Source organism: Rattus rattus, chromosome 5 (assembly GCF_011064425.1).
Source record: "Rattus rattus isolate New Zealand chromosome 5, Rrattus_CSIRO_v1, whole genome shotgun sequence".
Lineage (NCBI taxonomy): Eukaryota > Metazoa > Chordata > Mammalia > Rodentia > Muridae > Rattus > Rattus rattus.
The window spans coordinates 133,421,939-133,431,182 of NC_046158.1; the positions used below are offsets into that span (position 1 = coordinate 133,421,939).

The 9,244-nt window shown below is 40.8% G+C and overlaps 1 non-coding gene across 1 annotated transcript; it reads left to right on the top strand.

Moving 5' to 3' along the window:
* Window positions 1–3,232: 3,232 nt before the first annotated feature.
* Window positions 3,233–3,334, top strand: LOC116902636. Its single transcript, XR_004388213.1, has one exon. It is a non-coding gene; the product is annotated as a small nucleolar RNA U13 (small nucleolar RNA).
* Window positions 3,335–9,244: the final 5,910 nt, after the last annotated feature.

A 9,244-nucleotide genomic window follows, 5' to 3' on the forward strand; every position in this document is an offset into this window, starting at 1 on the left:
GCACTACTGAATTCCTTCTATGAAGCCACAATTACTCTTATACCTAAACCACACAAAGACCCAACAAAGAAAGAGAACTTCAGACCAATTTCCCTTATGAATAACGACACAAAAATACTCAATAAAATTCTGGCAAATCGAATCCAAGAACACATCAAAACAATCATCCACCATGATCAAGTAGGCATCCCAGGCATGCAGGGATGGTTTAATATATGGAAAACCATCAACGTGATCCCTTATAGAAGCAAACTGAAAGAACAAAACCACATGATCATTTCATTAGATGCTGAGAAAGCATTTGACAAAATTCAACACCCCTTCATGATAAAAGTCCTGGAAAGAATAGGAATTCAAGGCCCATACCTAAACATAGTAAAAGCCATATACAGCAAACCAGTCGCTAACATTAAACTACATGGAGAAAAACTTGAAGCAATGCCACTAAAATCAGGGACTAGACAAGACTGCCCACTCTCTCCCTACTTATTCAATATAGTTCTTGAAGTTCTAGCCAGAGCAATCAGACAACAAAAGGAGATCAAGGGGATACAGATTGGAAAAGAAGAAGTCAAAATATCACTATTTACAGATGATATGATAGTATATTTAAGTGATCCCAAAAGTTCCCACAGAGAACTACTAAAGCTGATAAACAACTTCAGCCAAGTGGCTGGGTATAAAATTAACTCAAATAAATCAGTAGCCTTCCTCTACACAAAAGAGAAACAAGCTGAGAAAGAAATTAGGGAAACAACACCCTTCATAATAGTCCCAAATAATATAAAGTACCTCGGTGTGACTTTAACCAAGCAAGTAAAAGATCTCTACAATAAGAACTTCAAGCCTCTGAAGAAAGAAATTGAAGAATACCTCAGAAGATGGAAAGATCTCCCGTGCTCATGGATTGGCAGAATTAATATAGTAAAAATGGCCAATTTACCAAAAGCGATCTACAGATTCAATGCAATCCCCATCAAAATACCAATCCAATTCTTCAAAGAGTTAGACAGAACAATTTACAAATTCATCTGGAATAACAAAAAACCCAGGATAGCTAAAACTATCCTCAACAATAAAAGGTCTTCAGGGGGAATCACTATCCCTGAACTCAAGAAGTATTACAGAGCAATAGTGATAAAAACTGCATGGTATTGGTACAGAAACAGACAGATAGACCAGTGGAATAGAAATGAAGACCCAGAAATGAACCCACACACCTATGGTCACTTGATTTTTGACAAAGGAGCCAAAACCATCCAATGGAAAAAAGATAGCATTTTCAGCAAATGGTGCTGGTTCAACTGGAGGTCAACATGTAGAAGAATGCAGATCGATCCATGCTTATCACCCTATACAAAGCTTAAGTCCAAGGGGATCAAGGACCTCCACATCAAACCAGATACACTCAAACTAATAGAAGAAAAAGTGGGGAAGCAACTCGAACACATGGGCACTGGAGAAAATTTCCTGAACAAAACACCAATGGCTTATGCTCTAAGATCAAGAATCAACAAATGGGATCTCATAAAACTGCAAAGCTTCTGTAAGGCAAAGGACACTGTGGTTTGGACAAAACAGCAACCAACAGATTGGGAAAAGATCTTTACCAATCCTACAACAGATAGAGGGCTTATATCCAAAATATACAAAGAACTCAAGAAGTTAGACCGCAGGGAGTCAAATAACCCTATTAAAAAATGGAGTTCAGAGCTAAACAAAGAATTCACAGCTGAGGAATGTCGAATGGCTGAGAAACACCTAAAGAAAGGTTCAACATCTTTAGTCATAAGGGAAATGCAAATCAAAACAACCCTGAGATTTCACCTCACACCAGTGAGAATGGCTAAGATAAAAAACTCAGGTGACAACAAATGTGGCAAGGATGTGGAAAAGAGAACACTCCTCCATTGTTGGTGGGATTGCAGACTGGTACAACCATTCTGGAAATCAGTCTGGAGGTTTCTCAGAAAATTGGACATTGAACTGCCTGAGGACCCAGCTATACCTCTCTTGGGCATATACCCAAAAGATGCCCCAACATATAAAAAAGACACGTGCTCCACTATATTCATCGCAGCCTTATTTATAATAGCCAGAAGCTGGAAAGAATCCAGATGCCCTTCAACAGAGGAATGGAATCAGAAAATGTGGTACATCTACACAATGGAATATTACTCAGCTATCAAAAACAATGACTTTATGGAATTCATAGGCAAATGGATGGATCTGGAAAATATCATCCTGAGTGAGGTAACCCAATCACAGAAGAACACACATGGTATGCACTCATTGATAAGTGGCTATTAGCCCAAATGCTTGAATTGCCCTAGATGCACAGAACACATGAAACTCAAGATGGATGACCAAAATGCAAATGCTTCACTCCTTTAGAAGGGGAACAAGAATATCCTTGGCAGGGAATAGGGAGGCAAAGATTAAAACAGAGGCAGAAGGAACACCCATTCAGAGCCTGCCCCACATGTGGCCAATACACTATACAGCCACCCAATTAGACAAGATGGAAGAAGCAAAGAAGTGCAGGCTGACAGAAACCGGATGTAGATATCTCCTGAGAGACACAGCCAGAATACAGCAAATACATAGGCAAATGCCAGCAGCAAACCACTGAACTGAGAATGGGACCCCCCCATTGAAGGAATCAGAGAAAGGACTGAAAGAGCTTGAAGGGGCTTGAGACCCCATATGAACAACAATGCCAACCAACCAGAGCTTCCAGGGACTAAGCCACTACCCAAAGACTATACATGGACTGACCCTGGGCTCCAACCTCATAGGTAGCAATGAATGGCCTAGTAAGAGCACCAGTGGAAGGGGAAGCCCTTGGTCCTGCCAAGACTGAACTCCGAGTGAACATAATTGTTGGGGGAAGGGCGGAAATTGGGGGAGGATGGGGAGGGGAACAGCCATATAGAGGGAGAGGGGGAGGGGTTAGGGGGATGTTTGCCTGGAAACCGGGAAAGGGAATAACATTCCAAATGTAAATAAGAAATACTCAAGTTAATAAAAATAAAATAAAATAAAGTTACTTTAGATTTTGTTGTCTTCAAAAGGGACAGTATATGTGCCAAGAGAGAGGAAAGCTTATATTAAGTAAGCAGAGGTCTTTTCCAAGGCCTTTTAGTTCAGGACTGCAGAGATCAGCACAACAGTACATCTCTGCATCTGCTATCCCAAAATCTGGAAACTCCTTTTACATACAGAGTTCTTGATCATTTGTGGCTCAAAAATGTGATGATTGGCCATTCACACCATTGTGTGAGATATTCCTCTATCAAAAATTTTATGCCATCTATACATTATTCGTTTGATATAAAATGAAAGTAATAGTGAATTTTAACAAATAAACAGTCCAAGTATAAAAAAAATTCTATTTATACCAATAAGACAATGAAAGAATATTGAATGGCTGAGAAGTACTTAAAGAAATGTTCAATATCCTTAGTCAACAGGGAAATGTAAATGACCCTGCGATTTGATCTTACACCAATTAGAATGACTAAGATCAAAATGTCAAGAGACAGCACATGCTGACAAGGATGTGGAAAAGGGGGAATACTCCTCTATTGCAGGTGGGATTGCAAACTTGTACAACCACTCTGGAAATTAATCTGATTTCTCAGAAAAATGAAAATAAGTTTTACCCAAAGACACAGCTATACGTTTCCTGGGCATATACCTAAAAGATGTTCCACCATCTCACAAGGACACTTGCTCCATAATATATGACCTTATTCATAATAGCCAGAACCTGCAAGACACCAGATGTTCCTGAACTGAAGAATGGATACAAAAAAATGTGACTAATTTACAGAATGGAATACTATTCAGCTATTAAAAACAAGGACATCATGAATTTTGCAAGCTAATGGACAAAATTAGAAAACATCATCCTGAGTGAGGTAACCCGGCCCCAAAAGGACATGTATAGTATGTACTCACTGATGAATGGATATTATCCAAAAAGTACAGAACACCCATGATACGCTCCACAGACCTAAAGAAGTTAAACAAGAAAGAAGGTCCCAAGTAAGGATGCTTCAATCCCAACTAGAAGGGAGAACAAAACAGTTATGGGAGGTTGATGGACGGAGGACCCTGGGTGGGACAATGGAGGGAGAGGGGGATAGGGGGCCAGGATCAGGTATTTGGAGAGACAGGATAATAGCCCAGAGGGCCAGTAGAATTGATGGAAATGTGCAGCTGCCAGGGGTGGGTCTGGGGGGAATTCCTAGGAAGTCCATGAGACCTGAGATATGCGAAGCTCCCAGGACTCAATGCGAGTAACCCTAGCCAAAATGCACAAATATGGGGATATGGAACCTGAAGCAACCACTTCCAGTAGCCAGGGAAAAAACTAGTGGAGCGATGAGGACACCAAACAATCTGTCAAATTTTCAACCCAAAATTACTCCTGTATTTAAAAAAAATGCAGGGACACAAATAGAGCAGAGACTGAAGGAAAGGCCATCTAGTGACTGACCCAACTTGGGATCCATCCCATGGGAGGGCACCAATTTCTGACACTATTAATGGTGCTATCCTGTTCTTGCAGACAGAAGCCTAGTATGGCTGTCCTCTGAGAAGCTGTGCCAGCCACTGACTGAGACAGATGCAGATACCCACAGCCAACCATGGGACAGAGGTCAGGCACCCCTATGGAAGAGTTGGGGCAAGGATTGAAGGAACTGAAGGGGAAGGCAACCACACAGGGAGACCAACTGTTTCAACTACCCTGGATCCCTGGGAGTTACCAGAGACTGAGTGGCCAACCAAAGAGCCTACCTGGGCTGGTCAGAAGCCTCCTGCACATATATAACAGAAGGAGGGCTGGCTTGTATGGCCTCCTTGGAGGGGGATGAGCCTAATCCTGTAGATACTTGATGCCCATGGTTGGGGTGTACCAAGGGAAGCACTTTCCCAGATGTGAAGAGGAGAGGGAGGAGGGAAGAGCTTTGTAAGGTGAGACTTGGTGGGGGCAGCATTTGAGATGTAAATGAATAATCCCCTAATAGTATAGAGAACTAAAGTGAGCAAAAAGCAAAAGTTATACACTGAGCTAAGAATACAGACACTGCTTAGTAATTCTACCTTACAGCAAAGGCATTCAATAGATATGTGCTTCATTTTTGTAGGGTTTAGAGAATTAAGATAGGTATATGTTAATTCATCATACAATTGATACTCAAGATTTCAATATGTTGATTTCAATATGTCTTGAGTTCTGAAAAGGCTGATTCTGAGATTCTGTGCTAAACTACAGATGACACTCTCTTCTGATACTAATTTTCTGTATCAAATGTTCTCTTACAACTGTGACCAAACACTTAACTGAAACAACTTAATGCAGGTCATATTTATTTTGGATCAGTTTTATGGGGTTCAGCTGTCATGGTGTGGAGAACATAGCATGGGAATTAATGGCACAAACCACAGTCATGTAAATGTTAAATGGGATCAGAATAACGTCGCTGCATCTGTTCTTAGCAGATCCTAGGAGTTACTTCAAATATATGACAATAGTTTTAGCCTTATTCCTCTGCTGTTTCTTTAAACATTAATTACTTTGGTCAGCACACCTAGACCATTGGCTGTGTCATAGAAATCACAAATGTGCCACCAAGGCCCTCGTGGCTGTTGGGGGGATAGAGTACTGAAAAGTGTCTAAGCAGCACAATATAGAGTCAGGGCAAGATAGTGTTGTTTTACTCTCTTCATAACTACCAGCTATGGAAGAGGCTGACTTCTCACGGTGCAGCTTGGCTCCTCACTTTCTGGTGGCCTCTCACAAGTAAATTCAATTCCCTGAACTCAGTTTCCCCAATTATCCAAAACAAAAAACATTAACAGCCAGAATTCAGCTACCTCAGTGCATAAGATCCTTGTGTGGGGTGGCCCACCTCATCTTGTGTGGAGCGTTCACAAGCCAAACTCTTTGGAATCCCAGCAAGAGTCTTAATAGAGGGTGAAATGTAGTTCCTATATTACGGTGTACCTCCCACAGGCTCCTGGATACCTGAGATGATCTCCATCTACAAGGCTGCCTTCACCAGATAAAAAGATCATGGGTGGATCTGCAACTGAGTGGGGGTCCATGTGGGTGAGAACAGAGCTCCACTTTCTGGACAGTACAGAAGAATGAATTGGCTTCTGGGAATTTATAGCAAGGCTCCTGAGAGGGAGAGGTTGGAGAGCCTATTAGCCCCTCTCCTGTACCATCTCCAGGTCTGATTTACATCTCTCTGTGTAGAATTTTCCTGTAGAGGTGGCAGGGAAAACAAAGTTGAAACTGAAGACCATCGTGGGAGAAAGGCCAGAAGGCCAGTGTCTAAGGGACCTTGACCTGAAGAAGCCAGCAGGAACAGGAAAGTGGAACTTACTGGGAACAATGGAAGTTGTAAGGTCTGAGACAAGTGTGTTTTTACTTCTATATTTCTGTGATAAAACACTATGACCAAGGCACCTTGTAGGCCAACATTTATTTGTGCTTATTCTTCTAGAAGGATACATGGCAGAAGCTATGCAGGGAAGGCTAAGGCAAGAAAGTGAGTTTTATGGGGATGGCCCATTTTGCATGGCTGCAATGGGTGTGCTCTGAAGAGGCCTGGACCCCAGAGACTTTGTACCAAGATTGCCTCTTGCTGCTTATATGGTTCCCCTACTAATGTTATATTGCTCACAAATCTGACATTGACTAATATTTCCTGGGCAGATGTCCTACAGAGTCAATGTGAAGATATCATTTCATGTAATAATGCTGTTTACCACAAAATGATTTTATAATTCCTGATAATGATTTTATAGAGCTCCTGAATTGATTTAACTAATTTCAAGCCTCCTGCAAAATAAAAGGCTGCAAATAAAGTTCTATGTATCACAAGCTAATTGCACCAGGAAAAGAAAATAGGCTTATAACGAATTTACAATCAAGGAAAACATCCCTTCTAGGTTAGGAATGAAGCCACTGATCTTGGTAGCTAAAGGTCAAAAACTGGGAATGGTCACTTTATTGTAGGTACAAGGACAGAAAATAAATGATTGACTTGTTTATCTATGCAAGATTTCAAAATATTAAGACATAAGATAAATGATTTTTCTCTTGACAAAAACCTTAATTTATAACACAAAATGATTGCTACACTTATAATAAACTGTAGAGCTAAAAAACAGATAAGGAATATTTAGTTAATATGACTCTTAATATAAAGGCATGTGAACAGTTCTGCTGTAACTCATTAAACCTTATCAACTTATGACATAAACTATTGCTTTAAACTTACTCTCAACTCCTAAAACATAAGGGTGTTTAGAAACCAAGTGATCAATCATCCTGTTGTAATGTTTCTACCTAAAAATTGCTTTCATTGCTATTAGGTAATTTTTTTTTATAGAGAGCACTTTTGTCTGAGGTTTACAAGTCCTGAAGGAAAAATAAGAATAAGAGAAGCCTTTTTGCTTCATCCATTATATGTGTGTGATTAAGACACATTAAATATAAGGTCTCTCTCTCTCTCTCTCTCTCTCTCTCTCTCTCTCTCTCTCTCTGTGTGTGTGTCTGTGTGTCTGTGTGTCTGTGTGAGTGTCTGTGTGTGCGTGTGCTGTGTGTGTGTGTCTGTCTGTGTGTGTGTGTGTGTCTGTGTGTGTGTGTATATGTGTCTGTGTGTGTGTGAGTGTCTGTGTGTATGTGTCTGTGTGTGTGTCTGTGTGTGTGTGTCTTTCATTTGGGAAGTGAGAACATTGGGGTGGGTATCGAGGAACTCACACCACTGTTGCTAGGGCTATTTGAGCAGCATTAATTGCCTATTGCAATAGATGGTGCCCAACATTGATCACAAACTCATTATTAAAAATTAATTAGAGAATCTCAAGTGGAAAACACATCCCATGCTTTAAGATTAGGAGGTAAGAAAAACTGGGTTCTTAGCAAAGCTGTGGGTTTTTCCCAAGCCACATGCACTTGGGACTAGGACAAAAGAAAGCCTTCTGAACTGCCTTAGAGAGTTTGAACCTCAGAGATGCTGAGAGCCCTCCTGTAGACAGAGACAAGCTACTCAAGAAGCACAGATAGAAATGAATAAAATGGACTTAATTGTTTTTAAAGGGTAAATAGGAGGAAAATGTCTTAACGGAAAATTTAAAAGGTCTATGCCAGGGCAGGCAGCGGGATTCTTGAATGTGGGCTTCATGAAATTCTGGGATTGCTTAGCCTGTGTGACAAATTAATAGCCTAGAAATAGGCTTATACAATAATTAAAAGAGAATTTAATTAAAGTTAAATACATAGAAAAGGATGTTAATTCAAGTTATATAAAGAAAAAATATATATATATATATGTATATATATCCACAGAGATATTAATCTCTATAGAAGAATTTAAGTATACACAGATAAATAAATTTAGGCCTTGATCTCACTATTAAAAATTATTCTTATAAGAAGAAGGTAGGGGAGAGTGAAGAACACTGCTGTCTTTTTTTTTCTTCCATCTTTATTAAATTGGATATTCCTTATTTACATTTCAAATGTTATTCCCTTTCCCCGTTTCCAGGCCAACATCCCCCTAGCCCCTCCCCCTCCCCTTCTCTATGGGTGTTCCCCTCCACATCCTCCCCCCATTACTGCCCTCCCCACAACAATCACCTTCACTAGGTGTTCAGCCTTGGCAGGACCAAGGGTTTCCCCACTGGTGCTCTTACTAGGCTATTCATTGCTACCTATGAGGTCAGAGTCCAGGGTCAGTCCATGTATAGTCTTTGGGTAGTGGCTTAGTCCCTGGAAGCTCTGGTTGGTTGGCATTGTTGTTCATATGGGGTCTCGAGCCCCTTCAAGCTCTTCCAGTCTTTTCTAAGATTCCTTCAACGGGGATCCCGTTCTCAGTTCAGTGGTTTGCTGCTGGCTTTTGCCTATGTATTTGCTGTATTCTTGCTGTGTCTCTCTGGAGAGCTCTACATCCGGTTCCTGTTGGCCTGCACTTCTTTGCTTCATCCATCTTACCTAGTTTGGTGGTTGTATATGTATGGGCCACATGTGGGGCAGGCTCTGAATGGGGGTTCCTTCTGCCTCTGTTCTAAACTTTGCCTCCCTATTCCCTGCTAAGGGTATTCTTGTTCCCCTTTTAAAGAAGGAGTGAAGCATTCGCATTTTGATCATCCTTCTTGAGTTTCATGTGTTCTATGTATCTAGGGTAATTCAAGCTTTTGGGCTAATATCCACTTATCAATG